Below are 14,813 nucleotides of genomic sequence, written 5' to 3'. Positions count from 1 at the left end.
ATCCTTCGAAAATGAGAGTGAAATATAAATGTGTAAAGAAACATAAATGAAATATTAGTCACCTGCAAAGCCACACCACAAGTAATACTAAAGGGAGTTCTTCAAATGGGAGGAAAATGATCTCAAATGGACTCATACAAATGGCGGAAAGTATAAAAGCCATCAAAAGGGTAAATAGGTGATAAATCTAAAGGGTTATTGACTATAGAAAACAGTGTTCATGAATAAGATTGGCTTATGACTTTCCTTTCTTGTAATATTCTTCCCTAAAATTTTTATTTTGAAATAATTGTTAGGTTTTTAATTATAGATTATGCACACTCATAAATACATATTTTTTAGATTGCATATATTGCATAGAACTTTGAATGTAAGGTTGAATATGATTTCATTTGTTTGAGCTATAATTGCATTACATTCAGTGGGAATATTTTGTTTTTTGTTGTTGTTGTTTGAGAGTTTATGAACATAAGGGTAAATGCTTATGCTTCTGTAACCAGGAAGGCTAATTGTTCCTACCCTATTGAAAATGCATTGAATATAGAGATTAAATTGAGATAATGTATTTGAAGGAACTTAGCATTCTTGTAAAGAGTTGTGCAGTGGAAGGGAATGGAAGCCAGTTATACTTGAGGTCAAATCTTAGCTCTGCAATCTGCCAGTTCTCTGACCTTAGAACAGTTGCTAAACCTCTTTGGGTCTCAGTTTCCATATGTATAAATTGAGGATAATTATAATATCCTCATTAAATTTTCCTGTGAAGGTTAAGTGACATTTCTATAAAGTGCTTACTCAAGAGTGGCATATAGTAAGTGTTCACCAAATGTGAATTTCATTTTTTTTCCTTTCTCTTTCTTTTCTTCTTTCACCTGCTCTTTTTATCTCTCTCCCTGACAGTCTCAGTTTGGGCTCTCTGGATGCAGATGTGGAGTTGGAATTTGGCATGCAGTGTCTTATCTTGGGGTCATCACCTGTGGTTGGAAGCCGGGTTGAAAAGCAGGATTAAACAACGAGAGAAGAACTAAGATACAGGTCCAAAAATGCCTCAGCAGTCCCATGGAGCACACTGGAATATATATAAAGTCCACTGGCCTCTATACCCTTATCTGGATCAGTCATTGAATATGGGCCACCCTGGGATGCACTTGGGCAAATCTGCTGTCTGTGTGGAGGCAAATTTGAAAGATGGTACAGCTGGGGCAGCCAGTCCTCCCGTGAAGGGAATTCCGGTGGCACATCTTCATGTCCTTCATGCTGTCACTCACTCATCTGTCATTCTATCCTCTCTCTTTTCCTCCTTTTCTTCTCTCCCTCCTCTACCCCCACCTTAGAATATCAAAAGAAGCCATCGATTTAGATATTCTCCTATAGGAGGGCCTTGCTGGAGACTTTATCATAGCTGACACACCAGAACAAGAACTGGAGTCAAATTTTTCTCATCCAATAACCTAGAGTGGGGAGAAAAATACAACAGCAACATTCAGAAACACTCCCTCCGAAGTGGCGTTATCTTGGCCTTAGAATGTCCTATCACCTTTCCTGTCATTAGCTGTTGACGTTAGAAAGACTAAAGCTAACTAATGTTAGCATTGGTTGTTGACTTTAAAAAGAGAAACCAAAATACAGCCCCTTTTATACTTTAATTTTGTTAAATATTAATATGAATATTAATATTAATACATTCAATTGTGCATGAAATTAGCATTAGGCTAGAGCCTTTAATAGGTGTTTAATCTTTAAAACAACCATTAGTAAAAATTTAAATTATTTAAAATATGTAAAGATGTGTTGTTCTCTTTTACATAGTTCTTAACTAAAATTTGAAAAACTATTTACTGAAGTAATGTCTTGAAAATATTAAACAATAAGTATTAGGAATATGGAAAATTAAGACTTTTATGAATTCTTTGCAGTCTTTGGGACCATAATTATTTTAAAGCATAATCCTTTTCATAGAGAAAATTCTACATGTATCTGGAGTGATTTCTGATGGGTAATTATTAGAAATTACTTTCTCATTGGGAAACTTGGGCTTAATTAATTAGTCCCCCTTCTCATAACCCCTTCCACATGGCTCAGCCTTGATCATGAACTTCTCTAAATTGATCCTTTATGAGAATAAGAAGGAAAGAAGAGAGCAGAGATTGAGGTGGAAAAAGGAAAAAGAGAGTGAAAAGACAGCAGTACAGTGTTTTGCATTTTGCATCCATTCAAAATAAGTCACCTGAATTAACACTCTCTAGCAATGACCAAGGGCTCAACGTCCTTGCATCTTTCCCCCCAAATCCATAAGCCCTTTTCAATCTCTAAATGAAATCTTAGAGTAAGCTCTTTGTTGAAAACTAACTTTTTTTAGGTTAGGTGGAAAATTGATTATGTCATAGACATAAGCAGTCAATTAGCAGATTAAATTTTTGCACTATAAAATTAACTTGCATCCATATTGGCAAGTTTGTGCTGGAAATGTGTGTTTGCACCTGTTTCTTGTCTATTTTATACACCTCTCAGGTGAGAGCTGAGATTAAACGTGTAGACTATTACATATAATGACATCACGCACATCAGAGGCCACAATGTTTTCTCTAAGGTAATGGATGGAGGATTTACTGTCTCAGTTTCATTTCTGTAGCTTATTGCAAATTACTTTTTACATGTGTAATTATTTCTAACTATTGTAAATTATTTTTACACTTGGATTTTTGTACATAAGAAAACAAAGAATTTTTTTTGGATTCATCAATTTCTTTGACGTGAAGAAACTTACTACTAAGCCATAGGTGGTAGTTAATTTCATGTGTCAACTTGGTGAGGTTCTGGTTCCAGTTATGTCCAGTATGGACAAGTACTGGTCTAGCTGTTACTTTGGAGGTATTTTGGAGATGGGATTAGCATCTACAGTCAGTTGGCCTTAAGTAAAGGAGATGACACTCAGTAATGCAGGTAAGTCTCATCCAGTCATTTATATACACACACACACACACACACACACACACATGTGTGTGTGTGTGTGTGTGTGTGTGTGTGTATATATTTTTTTTTTCATTTCATACCCTATTGGTTCTGTTTCTCTGGAGAACTCAGACTGATGCATCATATATGGAATCCATGTGACCATAAATCTTAGAAAGGTAATTTTGTCACTTTAAATTTATGACCATAGAAATAAAATGGGATTTCTTTATATTACATCTCACAAATAAATTTGCAAAATTTTGTTTTACTTGTGCACTCCATTCAGCAAAATAAACCTCTCCATGACTTAAAATCTTACGTATTTCATATTATCTGTCTGAATTAGTCATGGAGTCCGTAAAGCAACTAAAAAACGTAAGTAATTATACTCTGTATTGGCATAATTTTTTAGCTTTTTATTTTAAACTACTTTCAAACTTAGAGGACGTAAACAAAAAATAATACAAAACCATACAGAGAACTCCAGCATAACCCTAAACGCCCAGATTACCCAGATCCACCAATTTTAATAGTTTTCTCTACTTGTTGTATCATTCTGTCTATCCGTTTATCTGTCAGTCTGTCCATCTCTGTGTCTATCTGTCCATTTTCTGAACACGAGTGTAGGTTATATACATCCTGCTCCCTGCCTACTTAACAATGCCATTTACATTTCTTAAGAACCAGAATATTCACTTATGTAACCATCTTAAGCGCAGTTACCATACTAAGGAAATTTAACATCGATATAAGCACACAGTTTTCTTTGTTATTGCCATGGAGTTAAAATTTAACATCCTAAATAAATAACCATTTTGATTTGATACCAACTTAACTTCAATAGCATATACAAGCAGTATTCCTATACATCTCCAACCCCCTATACGTTTTCATGCTTGTTACAAATTACCTTTGTATGCTGTGTTCAAAACAATAGATTTTTCATTACTTTTTATGCATGTGCATTTCAGCACCTGTAAGAAGGAAGAAGTGGAGTTACATTCCAAAAAATACAATACAATAGAACTGGCATTTATAATTACCCAGATTAGTTACCTTTACAGAGGCCTTAATTTCATTGTGCTGCTTTGATTCATCACCTAGCGTCCTTTGCTGTCAGTCTGAAGAACTCTCTTTAGCGTTGCTTGTAGGGCAGATCTAGTGGTGAACTCCCTCAGCTTTTGTTTATTTGAGAATGTCTTAATCTCTCCCTCATTTTTGAAAATAAGTCTCACTGGATGTAAATTTCTTTCTTGGCAATTTTTTCTCTGAGCACTTTAATTCTTTCAACCCACTGTCTCCTTAACCTCCATGGTTTCTGACGAGAAATTGGCATTTGTTCTTATGGAGGCTGCTGTGTACACAACATGTTGTTTCCCTCTTGCAGCTTCCAGAAGTTGCTCTTCACCCTTGGCATTTGACAGTTTGTTTATGATACTCCGTATAGTGTGCGTATTTGGGTTTATCTTGTTTGGAGTTTGTTGAGCTTCTTGGATGTGTACATTCGGGTCTTTTGTTAAGTTGGGAAATTTTCAGCCTTTATTTCTTTGAGTATACCCTCTGCCGTTTTCTCCTTTTCTTCTCCTTCTGAGACCCCACAATGCATATGTTGGTGCATTCAGTGGTGTTCCACATGTTTCTCAGGCTCTGTTTCTTTTTATTCATTTTTCCTTCTTTCTGGTCTTCAGGTTAGATGGTTTCCCCCCTCTTATCGTCAAGCTCACTGATTCTTTATTCTACCAGCTCCAACCTTCTGCTTCTGTTGAATTCCTCTAGGGTACTTTTTAATTTCTGTTACTGTGGACTTAGCTTTGTTTGCTTCCTTAAATTTCCGTCTCTGTATTTATGTTCTCTTTGTGCTCACCTATCATTTTCCTAATTTGCTTTAGTATTGTGTGTGTGTGTGTGTGTGTGTGTGTGTGTGTGTGTGTGTGTGAATGTTTTCCTTTAGCTCATTGAGCGTATTTAGGACCATTTTCAAACATGTTTGTCTGGTATGTTCCATGTCTGTTCCTCTTCACTGATGATTTCTAATGCTTTCATCTTCTCCTTTGCCTGGGCCATCACTTCCTGTATCTTTACATGTCTTGTAAACTTTGGTTGATAACAAGACATTTTGATATTTTAATGTATCATTGGAATTTAGACTCTGAGGCATCTTTTTCTGGAGCTTATATCCAATTAGTGTCAATGCAGCTTTCTTTTATTGCCAGGAGCTAAGAAAAAAAAAAAAAGAAGGAAGAAAAAGAGGACACAGTCTTTGCAGATTGTCTGTGAGTGCCCTCCTTCATGACTTATCCATAAAATGAGTTCAGAGAATAGCTCCAGGCCAAAACACAGAGCCTCCCTGATTCTTTACGTGCTTGTGTCTTGTCATGGGCATGCATGTTTGGTCTTAGGAATTCCCCCATTTACATGGTTACAAATGTCCCCTCTTCCATAGGAAACAGTTTCCTCATGGTTCAGGGCACTGTACTGTATGTCCTGCAGCTAGAAACCCCTTGCTCCAGGCACCCATCACTTGACTGCTGCCCCATAGCATTCTGCAGGAGAGCTCTGTGAGCTGGCTCCTTGATGCAGGGCAAGGTCTGGAACAGCAAGTCCCTTAGGCTGCCATCAGACAGACTGGGCAGGATATACATGCTCCTAGTATGTGCACGAGGGTTACCCTGCTTTCTCTGCAACTGGGACCAGGGATCCACTCTGAGACTGTGGGCTGGTTCTGTGCCAAGCTGGTGAGGGTGTACGGTAGTGGCCAGCCAGGGCACCATGAGATCCTACCACTTTTAAGATGCCTTTTCTTGATTTAGGGCTCACCCTATTACTTCAATCCTTTAACTGTTTTCTGGAGATTTGAGAAATATGTTTCTGCAAGTTCTTCCTGTTATTGAAAACTTCTGTGGGGGTAAAAGCCCTGAAATTTCTTACTTCACCATTTTGATCAGAGCATACTTGGCATATTTATTGATTTTTCATCATAAATTGGGAAAGGAAACTTTTTATTATTCAGAGATAGCTACAAAAACTAGCTGTCTCTATCTTTTTTTTTTTTTTTTTTTTTTTGTCTTTGTCTTTCAAAAAGAGCATAACGACATTATCAACCATCATGTGTTTTCTGGAAACATCTGTGGAATTCTACTCATTCATTTGATGAGTATTTATTGAAATTTGCTATGGACTAGTCACTATTGTCAAGGCTGGTGATATACTGATGAAGCAAGGCAGATAATGAAAGACCTTCCCCACTGGAGCTTACACTCTAATGTGGTAGACAAACAAGTAAGAAACAAAAAAAAAATAAAATAAACACATTAAAATAAAATATAATTTTAGACAATGACAAATGCTGCATCAATTTTATTTTATTCAAAGAAGTTGCAAAAGAACACCATCTAAGGAAAAACTTCAACAACTCTGTGAATAATTTAACCAGTGTAATACAGTCAAAATGAGATTTTTTTAAATTACACAAGAAAGTTTATGCACATGAGCACTGAAAACAACAGGGCAGACATCAATGAAGAATAAATTATAATGTAGGCAATTATTTTCTTATATTTTTATCAGGAATTCTGAAAATATTTCTAACCCTTGTAATTACTATAGGCAGAGAGAAAATACTCTCCTCAAAAATATATTTGAGCATGACAGTCACCAAAAATGATCATAGAGATAATTGTATCTCATGGTCAAGTTGTAATTTTAAGTCATTGTATTTCACAGTCAAATTGTAACCTTGAGGAATGACCAGGCTGCAGAAGTGGGTTTCAGTGAACTCAAGCCATGCTAGCTCATTTGCCCAGAAATATCAATGTTATGCAATGATGTGCCAAGGGAATTAATAACTGATGGATGGTCAGACCTGCTCAAAGTGGTGGTAATCATTTGCTACTTAAACTGCCACATTTTGGCAATTAAAAACCTTTTGCTGGTGCCAAATTTGTAATTACTTTACTCAAAAGTGATGACATGTGTGCCTGTTCTGCAAGATCCCATACTAATGCTTCTGTTTTTGGCTTAAAATCATCCAGTACTTGAGATAATAGCCTCCTTTCTGCATCTGTCTCTGCAGGATGTTTTTTTTTTAATTTTCTTTTTAATTTTTTTTTTTATTTTGTTTTGTTCTCTGCAAGTTAAAAGAAAGATTTAAACATTGCCTTTGTGGTTTGTTGGACAATTTTGCAATCTTATAAACACAAATTTTTCAAAATTGCTTATGGCTCTCTATGGTTGTCTTAGACAATGACCTGGAAATTGTCAGTCTTTTGCTACATACATGTCTAGTTATATGTGTATTCCTGCTACCAAGTGTTATGCCAATAGATTTCTAGATTTGTCCCAGTGACTTCATCACTTCGTTGTAGTAAGTCTCAGTTTAGGTGTCTATTACAGGGCATCAAATAACAGTGGAGCCCTGATGAGTTGAGTGAAAATTATGCTCATTAGGGCTCAAAATGCCTAAATTTAAGCTAGGAAGTGATGTAGCAGTTGAGAGAATAAATCTAAATGTGTATAACATTAAATGGGAGATTTCCTCCTTAGGAGGTGGAAATTCCAGGAAGTTTACATAGAAACGGAGAGGAATTATTTTCTAACTGACGAAAAGTTTGCATTCTAAAAAAATTTCCTCTAAATCATTTTCTTAGAAAAGAGTATGAACACTTAGTTGGATCTCAATATAGCCATTCCATTTCTCTTGGCTAGACTTATATATATATTCTTCATCCTTTCATTTTTAACCAGTCTGAGTCTTTATATTTAAGTTGGATTTCTTTTATTTGCTTATGTGAGTTTCTTGTACTTGGGTGTATATTTTTATCCACTCTGACAATCTCTGCTTTTTAATTGGAATTTTTAGGCCAATTATACTTACTGTAATAATTAATCTGATTGAATTTAAATCTAACAATTGCTGTTTATATATTTTTCTGGTCTGTTCTTTGTTCCTTGCTTCTTTCTTATTGCCTCATTTTCAAATAATTATGTACTTTTTGTTTAATGTTATCTCTCCTACTGGATAATTACCAGTGTCTCATGTTTGCATTGTCATTCTAGGATTTCAACATGCATCTTTAACATAACTTAAAAGTTAATTTAACTGATCTTCAAAGAATATTATACCACTTCTCATTAAATGCAAAAATCAACAACTGTGTAATTTTATTCAATCTCCCTCTTATTCTTTGTGCTATTATCATATTGTATTTTAAATATACATGTTATAAACTGTAATACATTATTTTTTGCTTTAAGTAGTCAATTATCTTTTAAAGAGAGCAAAAATTGAAAAATATGCATTTTATATTTATCAAAATATTTACCATTTCCTCTTTGTAGATTTCCATCTGGATCTTTTCCCTTCTCCTAGGGAATTTCCTTTAACATTTACTGTAGTATAGGCATGCTACTGATTACTTGTGTGTTTGTTGTGTGTGTGTGTTTGTGTGTGTGTGAATTGTTCTTTATTTCACCTTTATTTTTGAAAGATATTTTCTCTGTGTATATAATTCTAGGTAAATGTGATGATTAGGTTCCTGTGTCAGCTTGGCCAGGTGAGAGTACCCAGGTGTCTGGTCAAGCAAGCACTGGCCTAACCATTACTGCAAGGACATTTGTGGCTGGTTAATAAACCAGAAGGCTAGTTTATTAAATCATCAGTCAATTGGCTGCAGCTGTGACTGATTACATCAACGAAGGGTGTATCTTCCACAATGAGAGAATTCACTCAGCTGGATTTAATCCATTCAGTTGAAGACTTTTAAGCAAGACAGTTAGAGGAACTGCACTTATTCAGCTAACCAGCGAAGTGTTTCCTGAGGGGTTCATTGAAGTTCCAGTTTGCTGCCTGAGGAGTTCATCAAACACGTTCATCAGAGTTGCCAGTTTGCTGCCTGCCCTATGGAATTTGGACTCTTGCATACCCACAGTTACATGAGACACTTTTATAAAATCTTATATTTATAGATATCTCTTGTTGATTCTGTTTCCCTAGAGAACCCTAACTAATACAGTAAACAACTGTGTTTCTCCCCCCACCAGTATTATAAAGTCTCAAACTACTGTTCATTGACTTACAGAGTATCTAATGCAAAATCTGCTGTAATTGTATTCTTTGCTCCTCTGTACATAATAGGTCTTTTTCTCTTTGTTTATTTTCAGAATTTGATTATGATTTGTCTTGGTATGGTTTTATTTAGGTTCTTCTGTTTGGAGTTCTTTCAGCTTCTTTGACATATCGGTTTATAATTTTCATAAAATTTAGAAAAAATTATTTCTTCCATTACATTTTATGTTTGCTCCCTCCCCTTTCCTCATGTGTTTTCAATTACGTGAATTTAGGCTATGGTTCCCTAAATCACTGATGCTCTGTTATTTTTAAAAGGCTTTTTCCTCTATATTTTTCATTTTGGATAGTTTCTATTGTGTGTCTTCAAATTCATTGAGATTTTCTTCTGCAATAGATAATCTGTTGTTAGTTCTATGCAGTATATTTTTCTTCGTCTGATATTCTGTTTTTCATTGCCAGAAATTCCATGCTGACTGCCTTTAAAAATATCTTCTATTTATCATCTCATCATGATATTTTCTTTTTCTACATTCTTAAATCTGTGGAACATTTTTATAATCATGGTACTATTGTCCTTGTGTTCTTATTTCCATAGTTCTTTCATTTCTAGGTCTATTTCTATTAATTGATTTTACTTCTGCTAATAGAGTCATATTTTCCTTATTCATTGAATGCTGGGTAAATTTTACATAAATGCCAGACATTATAAATGCTATATTTTGTTATATATATTTAACTAACGTTGGAATTTTTTCTTATATATTGTTAGCTTAGTTGGAATCAGTTGGGTTTTTCAAGGTTTTCCTGTTAAGATTTGTTAGTGGCATTCAGAGAAGTCATTAGTCTAGGATTAATTTAGCCCCAGTGCAAGGTTAAAATCTGAGAACACTAACTGATGCTCCTTGTATTTTGTGGTCTCCCCATTCTGGCTGGTGAAAATACAAACTATTCACAGGCCTCTGTGTGCTCCTGAATTGTTCAGCCTACTGTTTTCTGGTGGTTCTTGGCATTGGGTAGTTTTGTCTTGTGCATATGCTGATCAGTAGTCAGCCAAAAACTTGAGAGTATCCTCCGAGAGGAACCTTCAGAGTTCCCTCTATGTGCAGCTACTCCTTTTCAGAATTTTGTCATAGAAATTCAAGCCACCCTAAATTCTGATATTTGTCTCCTCAACTCTGCAATGTTGCTGACCTCTGTTTTATTTCCCTCTTCCTACATTGCAGCCTGTAACCTGCACCTGGGCAGTAAACTTGGGAATCACAGGTTTCATTTCATTTTTTTTTCCTTTGGCCTTCTCCCAGTGATAGCAATACTGTGCTACCTGCTATCCAATATTCGAAAATAGATATTTTGTATATGTCTGATATTCTATTTGTTTAAGGTGAGAAGACAAAACTCATTACTGTTCCTTAGCATGACTGGAAACAAATCTCAAAAATATGTCCACATTGTTCTTCTCAGTGAGAAATTATCAACAATAATCCCTGTTATTGTTATCATTATACATTATTATTATAATTAAAAAGGGGTTTTTTAAAGATCTGAAAGACTGGGAGACAGGCATGTCCCATTTTCAAATTATTATCATGAACATAATTGATTATTTTTAGTTGAGAGTATTTCTAAGTGACATGATAATTGAATACATCATCCTTTTAAAAATTTAATCAGTGCACAGCATGCAAAATCCTCTTGCCATTCTCTTCTCCTTCTCCAGATGTAATCACTGGTGGTACGCTGAAGTATGTGCCTCAACAAACTACATGTTCTACATCCCTTTGGCTGTGAAAGCATTGTAAATAGGATCTTTGAAGATGTTGTTTTTATTAAGGTGTGGCCCAACTCAATGAGGGTGCTTCTTAATCCATATTACTGGAGGTCTTATAAAGAGAAGAAACCAGATGCCAGAAGTTGGAGTATACCACAGGGAGAGGCTGGTAGTCGGAGGAAACCAAAAGAGAAGCAAAAGGAGAGGACATTGTCATGTGACAGAAGGCACAGATACAAGCCAAGGACCCACAAGGATAGTCAGCATCCAGCACCAGAATGCTCCAAGAGAAAACAAGCATTGCCAGTGTCTTGATTTGGGGTTTCTTCTAGCCTCAAAACCATGAGCCAATAAATGCTTACTGTTTAAGCTAACCCATTGTGTTGTATTTGTCACAGAAGCCTGAAAAACTAAGACCCCATATTAACAGTTTAGTGGGGATCACTTTACAGTACATTTTTTATAATACGTTTACATACATATATAATATGTATGTAAATACATTTTTATATACATTTTGCAGTGCATTTTTTACATTTACATACATATATAAATTAAATTTTACTGTTGTTTTACAAATATGTCTATTCTATGCATGTTTTTTGTGTCTTTTTCACATTTTCACCAAATTTTTTAGGGCTATTTGCAAGTCCAAACACACAGATTGAATTTATTTTTCAGTGCTGCATACTATTCCATACAATGAACCTATCATAGTTTATTTACTCCTATATATTAGTGTTTAATTTCTGATTTTTTAATCACACATATGCACAATGAACATTCTTGAAAATGTCTTTGTGCAACATATTAATATTCTTATATTAAATGTTAAGTGTAAGGAATGGAATTACTTCACTTAATGGTAAACATATACTTTAAGTTTTAATAAGCAATGCAAAATTGCCCTTCAAAATGCTACATTCTCACAAACAGTGCATAAGTGCTCTCATTTCCTTATGATCCCATCAATGCTAGATACTATCAATCTTTAAAATTTTTTCAATACAATGAAAATATAATGGAAAACACTTAACACCATGATACATAACTATGATTCTAGTGAAAACTGAAGCAACCTCATGCTTAAATACATGGTTGCATTATCTGGTCAATTGTCCTTTTTCTTTGAACCAACCAATGTTTAATCGTCTACTTTTAACTTAGCTGTTTAATTCTTAGAGAATATTTCAATCAAGGGCAAAAATTTTAAATAAATGTAAGAACCCACTATCCATTTAAAGATGTTTGCCACTGACTTTGACTCTAATTAGTCACTTTTTAATATTAGGTGTGTACTGAGGTGGGCCTTGCTATTTAATCAGCTCTCAGTTTCCTCTGTCATATGAAGGATAGCACAAAATACAGACAGAAAAATGAGTTATTTCCTGAAGATGGCTATAGATATTACAATGGGGTGACATGATTGCTAAGTTGGGAAAACTGGGGCAGACCTTAAGGAAAGGGTGCTGTTTGAGTTAGACCTTAGAGAAGGAAAAGATAACGTTTTGTAAAAGAGCAAGGACAAAAGGAAACATATTCCAAGTTTCTAGAACACCAAGGTCAGAGACGTAGAAATGTGAAAGAAGTTTGGAAAACAGGGAGAAGTCAAATCTGTAAGAGAAGTATAGTAACAGCCAATCTCTTCCTTCTTTATTTCTAAAATCCCTCTTTAAAAATATGTAATTCAGTTTTACTTATATAAGCCAAGGTGATTTATTCCCTAGTTGTTTTATGAAACATTCTTACATTTCCAACAGAGTTGAAGCTTCCTATTTGCTGAATCTGGATGATGTCTGAAAAGTTTTTTCATTCCAAACTCTATTTCACATAGTGGTCAGTAATTAACAAGTTCTGTGGTTCATCAATAGATTCTTAGTTAATGCTAATTGAGAGATTATTGCATATACTCCTACTTTGTCATATTTTTTTCAAAATTTTGTTTTTATTGTTCATTTCCAGTTACTGCTGGGTTAAAACTTGGTTCAACTGCAAAGATGATATTTTCAGGAGAGCTTCAGAATTTAGCTGCAGGGCAAATTATTAAGGACAAAAATAATATGTTGTGGCTTTTTCCCCCCAAAATTGTTGTGCTTGTTTTTCTTTTATTTTTTAAAGACAAGACTGACAAGCTCTCTGGGACACAGAGAAAATTCTGCTGATCTTTTATGACATCCTTGTCTTTAATAAACTCCTCTCTAGTCTACTGCGAACAAAATGAAGAAATATCCTAGACATAGCTGCTAGAACACAAAAGATATCTGCAAAGCACTTAGGGCATGTGAATATCCCTATGATATATCCCTTCTTTTAAGCTTTTCCTGGTTTCTTCCTGTCATATATTCCCCTGACTTCATTAGATTTAATTCATGAGCATAACACTTCTCCACAGACTGGTTATATCATTGAAGCTAGGACGTGGTCCCCACATTTGAACTATTGAGGAAATTCCTATGTTGGTTTGTGTGTTTTCTTTGCTTGGTTTTGTTTTGTGTTGTAGCTTCAAGGCTTAATTAAGCCTGAGGGCTTTCTCTATAGTTAAATGTCTTCCTTTAGATCTTAAAATGCAGTTGCTTTAGAACCCAACTTAGAAATCCGGTTGAGATTTGACATAGGTTTTACCCATGCTAGAAAATTCAGTGGAGAACTGAGGCAAAGAGTAAAATTTCTGAAATATCCCTGTAGACTTTTGACAATGATTAATTTCACTAGCAAAGTAGCAGTTTCATTGTACCTCCTTCTTTGTCTATGTAGACTCCCACTCAAGTCATCACCTTTTTTTTTTTTTTTACTTCCAGTTTTATGTAGCTTTAAGGGAATCACAGAAAACTCCCTCTTCTATTGAGATTTTTTTTTTGATACTTATGAGCTCTTATTGGCAAAGAGCTCTGAGCTATTAAGAACAAAGTAGCAAAGCAACTTAACTTGAGGCTGCTGTTGACATGCACACACATGCTAATCCTTGCTTTACAATGTACTTAGACTCATTTGTGCAAAAGGTGAGTCATCCCGGGCTGTAATTGTCACATATAAATTATTTCTTTCCCTCGCCATGCTTATTCTGTAATGGAAAAAAAAAAAAAAAAACATGTTTTAAATGGCTTAACTGGGAGTTTTATCTATTTCAAAGTGTTTATTCTTTTTCTTAGGGGCAACACCTGCTATTGCTTTATTATTGTTTATGTTGCCTGGGATTTTATCAGGGGATGCAAGACAGAAACTTCTATGAGATAGGGTGCATCTCGGTTTTGGATCACAGATTGCTATCCACCTTAATTAAGGTGATAGCTATTGACAAAGGCTGCTTAGGAGGAAGAAAATATTTTGTTATAGATTTGTAAACTCAACATAAAAGGTAGCTTGCTAGCAGTATTTTTCACAAAAGTAACTGCATAAGTTTAGCCTTTTTGAGGGTATTAATAAGAAACTGAGAGGAAAAAAAAAAAAAAAAAAGCCAGAAAATAAACTATCCTGGTAGCTCTTTGGGGAGAAAAATAGCTTTGATTTAGAGCTTTCACTCTTGTTTTGGTTCCTTAGAGCCTATCTAAAACTTTGTGCTCTGCATTAAAAAAAAAAAAGCAGTTTAATTTTGTTTACTTTTTATTTCACTAGATTTTATCATAGTTTTGTCAATGTGACAGGGTTGCATAGAGTTTGAGGAAGGGACTAATTTTGACTTAGGGAAAAGTCTGTACTCTACTGTGCAAATAAGTCAATAATTAGTGTTGATAAATAATAAACACAGAAATGCAAAAAATAAACATAATTAGTATATATAAGCATAATTCATTCATTTATTCAATACTTACTCTTTTGCAGGTACAGTTATAGGCTCTGGGAATAGAGCACTGAACAAACCACCCACATCCTGCCTTTAAGAAGTTAACATTCTCGTTAAGGGAGTGAAACCCCAAAGAAATGTTATATACATGTGTGCTTGATAGCAGGTAGCAACAGGTGATAAAGAGAAATAAAGAGTACCCTCAATATGGTAAGTAGGCCTCATACCCCTTCCTCTCACTTAAT

The 14,813-nt window shown here is 34.9% G+C and overlaps 1 long non-coding RNA gene across 3 annotated transcripts in view; it reads left to right on the top strand.

Annotated features, from left to right (window-relative positions):
* The window catches only part of LOC119539331, a 749,444-nt gene that overhangs the window by 722,169 nt on the left and 12,462 nt on the right, over positions 1-14,813 (top strand). For 2 of the 3 annotated variants that reach the window (XR_005217844.1, XR_005217843.1), the window contains exon 7: positions 14,607-14,778. This is a non-coding gene — a long non-coding RNA (uncharacterized LOC119539331). Of the gene's footprint in view, positions 1-897; positions 989-14,606; positions 14,779-14,813 lie in introns of those variants that run through there. The other variant, XR_005217845.1, reaches the window with a different exon arrangement.

Source organism: Choloepus didactylus, chromosome 7 (genome assembly GCF_015220235.1).
Source record: "Choloepus didactylus isolate mChoDid1 chromosome 7, mChoDid1.pri, whole genome shotgun sequence".
Taxonomy (NCBI): Eukaryota; Metazoa; Chordata; class Mammalia; order Pilosa; family Megalonychidae; genus Choloepus; species Choloepus didactylus.
Note: the sequence above shows the minus strand (reverse complement) of the source record. Positions and strands in the feature narration are given on the sequence as shown.